General features: G+C 47.0%; 1 protein-coding gene across 3 annotated transcripts in view; it reads left to right on the top strand.

Annotated features, from left to right (window-relative positions):
- RAB11FIP4 (RAB11 family interacting protein 4) overlaps positions 1–14,816 on the top strand; it is an 88,409-nt gene that overhangs the window by 47,126 nt on the left and 26,467 nt on the right. Inside the window, exon 1 of one of the 3 annotated variants that reach the window (XM_048964919.1) lies at positions 4,931–5,169. The exons of the other annotated variants lie outside the window; for them this stretch is intronic. The gene's annotated coding sequence lies outside the window, so the exon portion shown is untranslated. Of the gene's footprint in view, positions 1–4,930; positions 5,170–14,816 lie in introns of those variants that run through there. 3 annotated transcript variants of the gene reach the window in all.

Below are 14,816 nucleotides of genomic sequence, written 5' to 3'. Positions count from 1 at the left end.
AAATACTGTCTAGAGCCAGTTGGGCTCACGCAGACTCATTAACCAGGAGCTGTCTGGCAGAGGGGTAGCACAGAGGCAAAGTTCATTGCGGGGTGCTCAGCATCAGAGCTGCAAGGCTGTGTTCCCAGGGAGGTGACAGCTGGAGGCTCTGCGTGCCAACATGCACAGGGGTCAGTTCCTGCTGCTTCCAAAGGTGTTGGGCAGCTGAGCACTTTGCTTCATCTGGAATTAAGGATTTGACAGGACATGGCCCAGCAGAAGAGCCCTAATGACTCCACCACGCAGAAGGAGGGAAAGAGTCAAGAGGCCACACATCTCCATCCCGGAGATGTGGTCAGCATGGTCTTTGTCAGTGGGTGATTTTTAGAAGAGCAAAGCACGTGCAAAGCAGCGGAATTCGTGGGCTCTGTGCACTGATTTTCCATCATCTCATGAGAGGCTGCTCTCAGTAGTCCCAGAGAGGCAGCTTTAGGGTGACCATTCACCAGTGGCAAGATGTGCAGGTGATCTGCAAACCTTATACAGAGGCTTGTTACTTCTGAGGTGTTTATTCTGCATGCCATATATCTGTTAAACTCCTGGAGGAGGCAGCCACAGATATGTAGATGAAGGAATTAGCATAGAATCTACAATACCTATTCTATTATTATACTATCAAAGCGCTTCATGGGCTCTAATGAATTCAACTCATGGCATCTCTGGGAGCTGGAAAATTGTTATTCATCCCAAGTTTGCTGAACACGAATTGAGCTCTGCAGTGCTAAGGCCCAAGTCAGAGGTGGGAGAGTGAGGCTGCTTTGCAGAGGAGCCAGGTGACTGTATGCCACTGAGGTCATGGGAGACACCGGTCACCACGCAGGGACCTGTGCCTTTGTCTCAGCTGGTGCCTTGTCTGCTGGCCCAGCTTTTGTATGTGAGCACATGTAAAATTCAGCAGTGCACTTATGCACGTAGGTGGAGCTGAATACTAAATTTCATGGGCTGATAACTTTCTAGAAAGCTTTTTTTTGTTCCTTAGCTCTGCAGAGCCTGCCTGAACGAAAGGCAAAGTGCAAAGCAGGATGCTGTGCCTTGACCAAGGAGAAGAGCAGAGTTCTGATGCTGCTGAAGGCTGATTCCTTTCTTGCTCACCTACACTTATTTGTGAAGCCTAGAAAGATTTGTAGGTCTCAAATCTACTTCTACTTTATAAAAGCAATCAAGAGAGCCATTACAAATTTGCTACACCTTTGTACAAACCGTCCTGTTCAACTAATGAGGTCAGGCTGCAAGCTGTTAGGAACTAGCACTGTACATCTTGCCTCTCCCCTCCGTATCAGCCTTCCTGCTTTTTGCTGGTGTCTAAGGAGCCAGAGGTACATGTGCTGTTATCCTCCAGTCAGGCTTCTATGCCTTATTGCAATGCTTGACGTGGAGCTGATGGTCACAAAGTGCATGCTTATGCTGCAATGCATGGGCTGCCAGAAACTGTTTCTCTCCCCATGTAGGACTGTGAGTTCGTGGTTGAGTGGTTCATTTGGTGTATTTGAGGATAGTGTGGGTAGGATCTCACTTGGTTCTTGCTGTTTGTGAAGCTGTTTCCTTGTCTGGTTTTGACATGTCCTCACAGGACTGGGCTGTGTCAGTCTGCCCTGCATTTTTCTGCCTTCATTAGACCCCTGGGTACTGAGCACTGCTGCCTGTGCTCTTTTGCTATTCCTTTCTGTGGGGATTTGGGACAGAAGTGCTTTATGCTGCTGTCATCATCTTGGAAGGAACGAAGAAGAAATGCAGTGTATTCCCTAGATGCCAGGATAATCTTGACAGAATACTAATGAATCATCTTGTAATCAGGTAATTATTTCCCCTGTAGCTGTCTAATTGCCATTCAGTAGCCCAGAATTCAGCCTCCAAGTAGCTAATATTTCCAAAGGAGAGCTTCAAGGAAAGAAACACGGTGGGCCATGACTCTTGGTGTAACTCCTGTCTTCCTTGAATCACTCGTGGGATTAATTTGGTCTGCCAGTTCTTTTAGGCTGCTGAACCACACCGCAGCCCTAATTATTGCAGGATTGGCAACAGGAAAAGAGTACAGCTCCACTGCTCAGTGTAATGGACGTAGTTGCTCTACTAGAGCTGTTAATGTGTTCCTAAGTACACCCATATGTTGGCTCCCTAGGAGCTCTTACTAACCTAGCACATTATGAGCCAACAAGCTTGGGCCATACTTGTGGAATCTTAAAAGGCAGTGATACATACTGGAGCATGCTGAATCTCTCCTTGGTAAGGGGAGATTTATGTGTAAGCCAGGGAAGACTGCACAGATAAAAACTGCAGTTTTTCTTCAATGCTTACTTATTATTTGTACCTTAAGTGTGCTTTCACTCTTTTGCTAGCTAATCTGCTTCTGTTTTAGTTAAGTATCCCAATGTCTGTGCTGTGTGCATGCACTGTATGTGTGTATGAGTCCCAGTCTACAAATTTAGATCTGTTAGAAAATTCTGGAAGACAGGCAGGTACCTCAACACTAAACTCTTATGGTTCACAACAATAGGCTTTTGTGTGGGTATAGTTAAAGCAAGACAGGCCCTAATTTCTGTGGCTTTATTATTTATATTTACAGTGACACTATTCCCATATGTGAAAGAAAGCAGTGTAGCCTGACACAAAGCTCTCTGCTGCTTGTGGGGCTGGTAATGTTATGTAGGTGTTTGGGGCTGTTGTTGACCATGTCCCACAGGGTCTGTGTCAAAGCTGTACAACTAATCCTCAGTGCCAGGGTACATACGCCTGCCTTGATGCTGCCCATGGACACAATGTCAAGTTAATTCCTCCCATTTTTTGAAGCTGGGAAAACTGTGTGACCCTAACGTCACAACCTGGGGTCAGATTTACCAGAATTGCAGCGATTTTCTCATGCTTTTCAGCTCTCAGCTGCACCCCGCTGCCTTGGATGTATTTACAGCCTGTCTGCACCATCAGCTTCACGTTATCTATTGAGATGTGTCCAGACCATCAGACCTTCGCCCATCCCAAATGGCCCTGCAAACACTCTAAGGACATGGAGTATGTTTGCTATCCCCTGGCTTGTTTTCTTTCCACTGCCTATCTTCATGGTGACAAAGGCTGCTGCTTGTGACCTCAGGAGGCTGAGATGGGCTTCCTTGTGCACTGTGCACAGCAGGAAAGGCATGCAAGGCCTCAGCACCCAGCTGCATGGAGCTGCTCTGCAGGGAAGCAGAGACCACATAAATAGCAGAGGCTCTCCAAGAATATGTGCTGAAAGAAAAGCAGCTAAAAATAGTCTGTAAGGGTAAATGCAAATCATCTGGAGAATAACTTGCAAAAAGTTCCTGCAAGAAAACCCTGCAAGAGGGAAGCCAGGATTCCCTCCTTCTGCTTGCCACCTTCCTTTACATCACTGCTGTTTGAAATCAGGAACAGAAGCCCTGCTGGGAAAGTGCATTTAAGTCGTACTTTAGCCACATTACACATGATGCACACATGGATTTGTATGAGGAGTTCGTTTTAAATTACTTACAGGCACAGGATGGTAACTCTGGGAGGAAAGAAGATTAAAGTATATCCCTGCTGAAAACACAAATCTTTGAACTGTTCGACTTCTCCCACTTTGGGAAGCACTCATCAACAAAATTAAGGGTCTGCGCATTTCCCCTGGTGCGCAGATCTGAATGTTAGAAGTTCCAGAGCTAAACAGGGTTCAGTTATTGTTCATGTCATGTCATTTGCAGCAGCTCTAGGTGAAGCTGCTGCAGGAGTGACCATGGCGGTCTGATGGTACACCTCTGTCATGAATGAGGATGCCCAAATGTAGGCATCTTAAGGGATACACACTGTGATGGGAACTCATGTTGTTTCAGTCTGAAGATAAACTTCAGCTGGTTTATGATTAACTAAGAGAAAAGGGCAGGGAACGTTTTTAAATCGAAAGATATTGAAAAACACTGTCTACCCTAATTTGAGATGAGAAGTCATTACCAAAGTGTGATTCACAGGGGAAAAAAAATGTGTTTTTTATATATATATAAAACATTTGTTAAATCAATCTGAATTCCAGAATGTAATTATTTTTATTCTTATCAATTTACCTGCAGAGACTAAGATAAGTGTTTAGTGAGAAAGCTGGAGTGTATTCAGTGTCAGCTGTAACATATGAGCAATGGAAAAGGGGATCCTTAGATGCCAGCCCATTTCTTCTGGTTTGGTGCAGGATGCCATGAGCTGTGTGTTACACCACTAAGATATGAAATAACCATTGCCACAGTAAAAGCTTTCTGAAGAAAACAATAAGTTCAAATGAGTAGGAGCCTGAGATGTCACCTGTGTGACTGGTTTGAGATGTGCAGGATGATATGTTTTCAGAGTGGAGGTTTGGCTTTGGCTGTGTTTTAGGCTGGTGACCTTCTTTCTTCTGTTTATTTCTTGCTCTCCACAGAGAGGGTTTGGACTGTGAGATCTTTTGGATAGGGTCTGGGGATTTATGTGGAACTGCATGACCTGACTGCCCAGGATCTGTTCCCATAATGCAAAAGGCGATTCACATGCATTGCTGCATCGCATGCAGCAGCAGGTTGTGTGAATTCTCTGTATTTCCAGATGGCAGGAATTGTTCAACTGCAGGTCATGAAATTTTGGCATGACAGATTCTTTGAGTTGTTCAGAAATAACTGATTCTACTGAAGACTTGGGCAGCAAAGCTGAAGACACACTTCAGTCCTGCCATTGCTTCTGTGATCTGCTTTGTCTGGCTAAGAGCAGGGTGGGAGGAACCGCGTTTGTTTTGCTTCAAAAGTAAGACAAAAGTAGCTACTTCCAGTTCCAGATAGAAAATGATTTGCTACACAAGCAGTATTTCAAACTGGAAGCACTCAGTGTGGAAGCTGAGCTGTACCTGCACCAAGGGGAGCAGTGCTGCTCCCAGCCCTGCTGTGCCTGCCGCGCTGGCTGAAAGCTCCAGGAGGAATGCCTGAGCCCGGCAAGAGCACAGGCTTTGCAGTCTGCCCCGGGTTTCTTGGCAACGATGCACTGTGAGAGCCTCATCGGCACGGCACAGTGCAGTTCCAGCTCTGGCTTCATGTCCCTTTGAGCTAAGGCAAGGGAGAAACGCGGCTATTGCTCACAGACTGGAGACCCTGCGGTATCCTACGGAGATTTCCACAGCCCTTCTCAGTAAGTATAGCTTTAAGAAATGATTAATTGTCTTCCCCAGAGGTTTTTTTTTTTTGTTAAGGAAGTTGTAGATCAGGGCAGTAAATCATGCTAAAAGACAAAGCTAAAATACACAGAATTCTGCTTTCAGTCAGCGTGAAACTGCTCCAACTAGCCATTAATGGGAAGGGGGGAGATTGAAGGAGATGAGTCTTAGCAGATCTTGCAGAGTGGGAAAGCTGAGCCCAACCCTTCTCCCTTTGTCAGCTTTTTCTTTTCATTGTGTGTGTGTGCTGCCTACAGCAGAGCTGCCTGTAGGAGAGGGCTGGGGCAGCCTCCCAGAGCCATCCCTGCCTTTGATGGGCTCTGCACATCCCTTCCTGCACTGCTGATGCAACAGGGCAGCCCGACACTGTGGTGGGCGCTGAGCCCCTTTTGCACCCAGGACAGAAACCGTAGTACAGAGGTGTTGTTTCAAACATGAGATCTTAGCTGAGCTAGGCTGTACTTCCTAATTTCTCGTGCAGAACTCAAACAAGCAGTGCACTCTATTCCCCCTGAACTTTTCTGCTTTCTGAAGCATTTGTGCTTGCATTTAATGTGGGTAAAGTGACTGCAGAAACACCAGCCCTACAGAGGTTACCTCAACCCAGAAGAAAGATGACTTGTGTGGTTGTACTGTTGATTGAGCCGCCTGCATTTGTATGACATCAGGGAAAAAGCTGGTTTTCCTGTGCGCTGTAGCTGCCACTTTCAAAGAGAGTGCCCAGCCTTCAGTAGTGCCATGCTGTGCTTGTGATTGGTGCATGGGCCTTTCTGCATGCCGTTGGCTCAGGCAGCTCGCACTGCAGGTATGCACGCACTCCTGGCTGAAACATTTCTTGGCAGAGACGTGCACAGACTGCAGCACATCTTCAATAGAAGCATGCTTGTAGGAGTATGTGCTCACTGCAGGGCTTGCAGGCACAGCAGAGGGCTGGGCTGGCCATTCTCCCAGCTGTAAGATGCAGATGACATCCTTACAGTATTTTGCCCTAGTTTGCTGCCATACTTGTTCCCCAAAGGCTAGTTAGGTTTCCCAACCCACTTCTCCCACTTAGAGGAAAATGTTATATTTTAGTAATGGAGGAGGCTGTGCACAAGCATGGGGCAATGGGGCAAGACTCTCCTTGTCTGTGCCCTGCTGAGTGCACTTGTGTTCGTTCACTGAGCATCACCTTGGGCAGCCCTTGCCTGGGCTGCCAGGTGTGTGTTTGGGCCTCTCTGTGTCTCCTCTTCATCTCCTCATCCTTCCTTTCTGTTCCTTCCTGTATTCTCTAGTAACGGTGCCACCTAATTAGGTCATGGATTGTTTCAGACTCAAAACCTTTCAGGAGGTTTTCCAATGGCTGCAGGTTTTGTTACTCAAAGCCACTTGTTCTGCTTGCCTGGCTTTCCTGCTTTGTGCCTCTCTTAACTGCTCCTCACACTGAAATATTTCTTATTCATGTGGCTGTGGCCGTAAAAGACATGTTAGCCCCGTAACAAGCTGCTTCTGCCTCCTCAGGGAGCTCCAAAAGAAACCTTTTACTCTGAGTTAACTCTGCATTTCTACATTCCCTACTGTTTTATTAATAGAGATATTTTCAAGAAAAGACATCTCTCACATGCAGCCTTCTGCAGCTTGGGCTGCTCCCCTGGCAGCGCTGTGGCTCTGAGCTCGGTGTCCTGCTGCCAGCAGGCAATGGGAGCCACGGCTGGGGCACGGTGCCCACCTTCTGTGAGCCCAGCCAAGTGAGGCCAGCAGTGTGCTGACACCTCAGAGTACTGCAGGTTGCATGAAACAAGCCTAATCTGAAGCCTGGTTGTCCCCGATTTTGCTGTTGCTAGGCTGGCAGATCTCGTTGAGTTGCCATAAGGTGTTATTTTTCCCTACAAACAAGTTCAGTTAGACCCTCAGGAGTAATTCCATAAGAGGTGCTGGTCACTGTAAGCAAGAAGTGGATATCTGTAACCAAATGCCAGATGTCCCGATTCCATCTGCAGGCAGAAGGCAGGGCTGCCCAGCAGGCGGGGTGGGCTGGCACTGGGGGGACACTTTGCATGGGTGTTTGTGGCAGAATCCCGGCCCATGGCAGGCATTGGAACTCAGTGATCTTTAAGGTCCCTTCCAACCAAGGCCATTCTATGATTGTATGAAAGACAACAGACTGACTGACGCAAAATGTCTCCTAAGTCAAAGGAAGGTCTGTTATTGATGTCAGTAGGTTTGAGCCTGGAAATTGGTAGAAACGCTCACTGATTTATTGCAGGGTGCTGCCTGTATCTGCTGAAGTGTATTTGGATATCAAAGGATCATTGCTTTTCCTAGAAGCAGCAGATAAAAAATAAGTTTCAGCTGAGGAGTTCTGTGATGTACGTTATTATGATTTAATGATAAAATGCTGCTATCACTCAGGAGGGAAAGACAGCCAGTCCTGGCAGAGCTGTTGCACTCTGCTCAGAGCAGTGCTGCACTGCTGCAGATCACTGCCCACAGCTCAGTCATTTGTCTGAGCACCAGTGAGCAAAAACACAGCTAAAGAACGGAGCACATCCTCTCTGCCACAGCAGGAAATTAATCATGTGAAATGCTCTCTCCCCATAGCGCCCATTGCCCGGGGAAAAGGAAGGAGCAAAACCAAACACACAACGACAGTATTTCCTGGTTGCAAACAATTCTAGTGCTGTGCAGCATCCATCCTAGCAAGGTGCTTCGGCACAGCCCCAGTGGTGGCTGACTTGGTAAATCATAGTGCCCTACCTGAAAACAAAGAAAACCCAACGAAACCTCTCCAGAAAACCTTAACAAGCAAAATGCACCATGCAGCCTGTAACAGAATTAGTTGTTTCTCTGGCTGAGACCCGCTTCTTGGAGAGAATCCCATGTCAATGTATTAGCAAAGCAAATTGTCCTATGAATAGTAATGAAGCCTGGTTTATGTTCCTTGTGACATGCAAGTGCAATAACGCAGGTCTCCCCACGTCCCTTCTGGTGCTCTCAGTCTCAAAAAAGAACCTGTGTTGGAATAAACTTGTAATATATGCAAAAACTACTGCAAAGATCCCAGAAGAAACCACAAACTGCAGGATGAAATCCTGACTGCTTCCAGTGAAGTACAAACAATAGCCCCATTTTACATCAGTTGTTATCACAGTTTGTATTTACCACAGTGATCTTTTGGGAATGTTTAAGACTGCATTTGTAAGCTAGTGAAATGGCCACCAGAATCAGATTCAAAATCCTCGTGTTTCTTGCTGCTAGGATTCACAGCGAGGTCGCTTTGGTGTTGATGGATTCATGTGGCCACATCCTCCCTCCTTGCTGCTGCCACTTTGACTTTGAAAAATAACTGCAGAAGAAATGATTTTAGTAAAGACATCTCTGTTCATTATGTCTTTGTGGCTATGGAGCCAGACTTCCCTATCTCACCAACTCTTGGGTTAATCTATCCAACTCAGAGTTGAATTACACTGTGAATAATTCCAGATTAACTAAACTGCGCTCTTTAGACTGTTCCGGTTAGAAGAATATTCGCATGAGCTGGGAGAGGAGTGAAACAAGGCGGTAGGACAGACACCGTGCAGGTGGTCAGGCAGGGCATGGTGCTTCTGTGCCAAAGCAGGCAGTCTGACCAAAAGGGCTGGAGAAGCCCAGGCTAATTTCCCAGCAGAAACTAAAAATAAATGGCATTTGTCATTGTGAGCATTCGCACTTATTAATAGCCGTAATTAAAAAAAGCCCTCTGAGTCCATCTGTTACAGTTTCTGATTCAGGCATTGGGTGTTCAGTGTCCTCTGTAAGATTTAAACACCTCTGCCTTGGAAGAGGTGTTCCAGCTGATTTTAAATGGTGACAGAGTTTCTCTGGATTTTCTTAAAATCGCTTCACAGTCCAGCTCAGTAACTCGGGACCAAATTCTCTCTGCTACAGCACTGTCTGAGCAACAAATATGAGCAACAAATCAGGCTGTACATCACCATGTTAGGAGCACAGCCCCACGTTATGTGGAGTGGGGGGCATGAAGTAGAGGTCGCATATGCAGTGAGTGATTGGTAACTCACAGCTCCTGGATTGCTGCTTTGCAGGGGGCTAGCGAGGAGATACAATTATGCACTGGAAGATCTGTAAGGGAAACAGTCTTTAGGTTTTTCAGTCTGATCACAAGATACCACAGTTGTGGGACACAAATCTAGATGATGGTGTGAACGTCCTCAGCACCATGCAAGTGGCAGTTTGGACACCAGGCTGAGGGAAGCTCTCTGTGCCCCATCCGTGTGCTGGCAGAGGCAGAGCGCAGTGCTGCCAGGACCTGCCTTGTTGCAGACAGCAGAAGCATTCGAGGGCGAGCACCTCTTATCAGTAGTTCCCATGCTAGTGGCCGGCTTGTCCCAGTGACTGACAGCTGTGATAATGAGGTTATTGTGAGGAGGCAATCAGTGCACAGAAATGTTTTTATGTCTTGTGGTCTGGGATCTTTGTGTCCCGAGTGAGGCTCTGGCTCTAGTTGGCTGAGCCCGAGCAAAGGGCAGAGCACGGAATCCCTGGACAAGGACAACCTGGGTTGCTTTCTTGTCTCTGTATTAGATGGCCTGTTTCCCACAGCACTTGTGGAGCAGTTTGATGTGGTATTCGGACTGAGTTTTATGTCTGTTCTTATGTATTACCTGTGCTGTAGAAGTACCCGGGGAGCAAGTCCCACTAATCCCATTCACCTGGGCAATACATTCAGGAGGCTTTAGCTTCCAAATCTTGGTGGAACAGGTAAGGCTGTACTGGTGTGTCTGTCTGGTAAGGTGAAGAGCTGGAAGAGTGAGGAAAATCAACTGTTCTGAGATGCTGGGTTTCCAAATAAACTCCTTTGCTGCTCGCTCTCTCAGTGATCACTGACCTGTAGTGACTTAGCTCCTGGTTTCCTGCTGCTCCATGTCACAGTACTGTGCTGTGCACTCAGGGAGCCTCGGCTCTGGGCAACGCCTTGGTTTATTTTGGAATAAAGTAGTGAGCATGGGGTCTGAGATCTGGTGGCTGAGCAAGCATGGCACAGAGGAAGAGGACATGGCTCTAGTTGCAAGGTTTGGCACAGAAGGTTTGTCCGCGTGTTTTTGTGTTCAAAAGCACTACTTTCACCATGGCAAAAATCTTGTTTTCCTTCCTTCTCGCTACTGTTCCTCTCCTTACAGTGCCTCTGTGAGCTGAGGAGAAAACAACCAAACAAAAAACAACACAGCAGTGGCTCTAAGCTCCATCTCTTAGGGAAACCATGAGATCATCATCTTACTTCATCTCATCTTACTTCGAGGTGAAAATTCACCAGGATGAAATGCTGTGGAAAATATTGAGTTGTCACCCTCTGGTGCTGCAGAAAATTGGCTTCCTGTCTGTTCCTGCTACAAAGCAGAGCTGAGGAGAGTCGGTGCCTTGCTGGATATCAATATGAATGCCAACAGGGGTGAATGGGAACACAAATCGCAGAGATAGAGCGATGTGCTGGGGGGGGCCAGGCTGGAAATTGGATTGTTTTGATGTCTGTATTGAGTCGTTCAGGTTGGAATACAATTCATGTTTCAGCTGATAAGACTGTCCATGTGTGACTTTCAAATTAAAATCTGTATGTTCTTACCGAGATTGGACTTGTGTGCGCAATATCCAGCCGAGCCTCTGAAATGCTTAGTAGGCATTACATGGAGAAAGCAAATTTTTTGCCATCCGTTTGTTAATATGCTGGTGGTTGCTGTTTTTTAGCCTTACCAGAGAATGACAGTTCTGTTTCTGGATAGTGTGGCTGAGGCCATTCCTGACTTACCCTATGAACCACGATACTAAAACTAAGGACGTGATTTAGCAGAGGGTTGTTAGAGTTGAGTAGTGTGGTTAGGTTGCGGTTGGACTCGATGATCTTTAAGGTCTGTTCCAACCTGAGCAGTTCTATGATTCTATGAAGCAGACATATACAGGTTTGCAGCAGCCATAACTTGGAGATTTTATTAGCATTAATTACTGAAGCACACTTCTCCTGACAAGCCAGTTCCTCTGCTTCCAAATGTTGCTGTACTTCTCGGACAGAAGGAACTAAAAACATCTGGTTCCTCATTTGGTGAAGTGAAGAGCTGGAAATGTAGCAAGAACGGAAAGACAGGGGCTGCAGTGAGTGCCACAGCTCACAGAAAGGCGAAGTAATAGGAAATGGAGCAGTTCACATCTCATACATTGCATGGTCATGTTATCAGTCTAAACACTGTCCTGGATTTGAAAATGTCTATAAGCACAGATGTGCTCTGGGCACAGTGAGCTCATTGTCCCTAGAAAAATCGAAGGGAGGTCTTGAATGATGTCTTGTTTCATAGATGTTGCTGCTAAAAGCAAATTCTCCCAGCAAGTAAGTGCAGATTGTTTCTGTTATTGATTGCCACAGTCTTCGCTTCATTGAGACCACATGGCCCACTTTGTTTTTGTAGCTGCCTTTTATTAAAACTGACAAAGAGGTATCAGCGTTTGTAAAGATGAGTCTAGAGAGTCCCCTGGGCAGTATTTTCATGGTGTAAAGTGATAGTGGCACATTTGATCCACAGATGCTTTTAAGGCACTAATAAAACAAAAGCCTCACTTCCCAGGGTGGTCTCCTGCACTACAAAGCTTTCTGTATTTGTTCGTGCTTGGCCAGATCCCAAGAAATGCAGAGAACCTGCAATTCTCTTACCTTAAACTGTGCTCTTGGGATTCAGTCCTGTGTTACAAACTGCAGAAAAAAATCCCTGCGTGCACAGTTTTACATGAAACGTTTTGCTGCTTTCCTGAGGGCTCATAAAGTCTTCTATATTCACATGGGTTGTCTGCACTGGCTTCCAGTGTTTCTGGACGTTTGGAAAGCTTTTGTCCTTCTTTCTGGTGGCCAGCATGTAGAGCTCCCACACATCTCCCATCCTTGTACTGCCAGGCTTCACAAGAAGTCAGCCACAACTCCAGTTTAACATACAAACAGGAGATTTCTGTTTTGGTGTTATATTTGAAGATATCTTAAAAAGATTAGATCTGAGACATTTCATATTAGGACCGATCGTGAGTGGATATGTTTGACCTCAATCTGTCTATGCAGCAGCTCCTGATCTGCAAAATGGGAGTAGCATCTTCTCTCATTTTGAAGAGGCTTTATGAAGATGAATTAATCTTTGCAAAGCACTCAGATGTCAGAGTGATGAACACCACAGAAAGAGCTTGGGGGGAAAAAAGAGTTCTGTCTGCAGAACAGGCTGTTAGTAGTAGCCGTAAATAAGACATGAAGCTACACTTTGATCAAGGAGACTAAAGCAGATATTGAATAGTTGCAGATAAATTGAACGCCATCCAGCCAGTTTCCTGAATGAATCCAGACCAGTGGGAAACGGCATGTGGTTGTGTGACTGAAGGGATGCATTAATGCAAACAAGCAATAGCACGGAAGGGCAGTTGCACCCATGAGCTCAGTACAGGTGTTGCATGGCTTTAGGTTGCTCTGTTCTGCAGCCTTGCTGTTAGCCGTGTGCCTTGTAAGGCATGCTAGCCACTGGCAAGCATGAATTATTCCTGTCCTGGCCAGCTAATTCTTTTCTCTTATAGATTCTACTGCGCAGAGTATGGGCCAAAAACTTAAAAACTTGTCACTAAGACATGCTTAGAGCTGAAACTTCTGAAAGCTGTGCACTTTGTCTAGCAGCCTGTGTTGCACAGACTGTGAGGAGCAGAGCCCAGCAGAGCACCACGTCCCGGGTCCGAACCCACTGCCCTCCATGTGACCAGGGCTCGTCTGTTTGCTTGGCTGAAACAGCCAATAAACCTACAGTCACTCCAGCCTCAGAGGAGCAGTTATTTTCCCAGTTTAAAGACAGCTGTCTAAGGGTGATTACACCTTTTTGGTGTGACGTGGAGCTGCTTGGCTCCACCTTGGTTTTAGCTCAGAGGTACTTGCATCCTGCTCACACTTTCCTTTCTGAGCTTAGAGCTCTTCTGAGTGAGGTGCACAAATCCATGCCTTCGTTCTGCACACTTCTGGCCCATCTCTAAAGCACAGAGTATGTTTTTTTCCCTTAAGTTCTATCTTGTAGTTTGTTGTTTTATTTCATTTTTTATTTCTGGGCCTTTTAACAAAAGCTGAATAGAACAGATTGTGTGCCTGGCATATTTTGTAATGCTTTTGACAAAGGTGCTTTAATGTGGATTAACAGCTGCTGTTATGAGGCACCTTCAGAGCTTGATCTGAACAGCCTAATGATACAGACAGCAACGATCCCCATTTTGGAGGGGTTACCTCTGCAGCTCTGCTATCTGGCCTCCTCTTGACTTCTTATCCACAGGCTTTTGCAAAGAACCAGAACATCTCCACAGCCTCATTTGGCAGCCACAGTGCAGCCTACCGATAGCAAAGAGGTTGCAAGCAGCTTGTCTCTAGAGAGACCGATGGAATACCCCCCAAAAACATCTTTATACTATAATTGCATGCAGTAGTTATGTCCAACTTTGTTACATGCCCAAGGAATTGATGCTAATGGGCCCTCAGCCAGCCCTGTCCTGCCTCCAGTGCTTTCCCTGCTGCTGTGAGCCCTCAGCACGACCCGTACTGTTTGATCTGCTGCCTGCCTGCCACAGCCGGGACGGCAGCGCACCAGCAAGAACTCTGCTCTTATTAATGTTAATGGGGATCACAGGGAGAGCAGCCCCCCATGGTCTGACCCACAGCATACAGCCTAAAGAGCTGCTTCCTGACTTGCTGGAGCAAGACTCTGCAGGCACTTGGGGCTTTGTTTTTGGGAGCGGGAGCAGGGCTGGAGCTGAGCCTGCTGTGTGCGCAGCATCGATCCGTGCTGCTGGAGCTGTGCACCGACCTCATCGTGCCAGGTGTGCAGCGTGGGGAGGGCAGCGAGCTCTGCCTGCAACCTGCACCCAGCTGCTTCTCTGTCCCAGCTGCCTTCCCCCTGCTGACTTCCCCACACACCATAGGAACGGGCTGCCCACAGGACAGCATTCCTGCTGCACTTGCACTGTCACCTCTTCTCTTTCTCGGAGTCTTCGCCTGTTCTGACTGAGATCTTGGGACACGGGCTGTGCATTCCTGCAGCGATCAGCCTAATGAGGGCTTGTTTTTGGTCGGTGCTGCATTAGTAAATGTGATTCATCATAATGCCGCAGTAATTCACACCGTTCTCATTGTGTTTGCTTCAAGGGAAGTGCTCCAAAATCAGACGAGTGGAGGCGAGGTGAAGATCAGAGCAAGTGTGATGTGCAGAAGGGTCTGTGCAAAATACCGACACAGAGAGCGGGGTGGGAGGCCCCGATTGCAGATGCCGGTTCTCACGAGATAATTGAGACGTGGGTTTCAGTCCGTGCATCCCGGCGATGCCATTATCTTCATTATTAATCAGCCTCGCTAATGCACGTTTCAGCTCCAGCTCCTTGCAGCAGGGCGCTGGGGAACAAATTCGAGAACGATTCGTCACGGGAAAAGTCAACCGCGGAAATGAAAGACAACAAAACAAAGCAAAAAACAGAAAAGGGGGGAAAAAAAAAGTGTGAAAAAAGGCGAGAAAGGCGCAGCCCCCGCGCTGTGACGTCACGGCAGCACGGTGCCGCGCGGTGACGCCGGACCCCCCGCGTCGCTTAGCAACCGCGGGGCGGG

The sequence above is a fragment of the Lagopus muta genome, chromosome 18 (genome assembly GCF_023343835.1).
Source record: "Lagopus muta isolate bLagMut1 chromosome 18, bLagMut1 primary, whole genome shotgun sequence".
Taxonomy (NCBI): Eukaryota; Metazoa; Chordata; class Aves; order Galliformes; family Phasianidae; genus Lagopus; species Lagopus muta.
The sequence above is the reverse complement of the archived record's forward strand: the minus strand, read 5'-3'. Positions and strand labels throughout refer to the sequence as shown.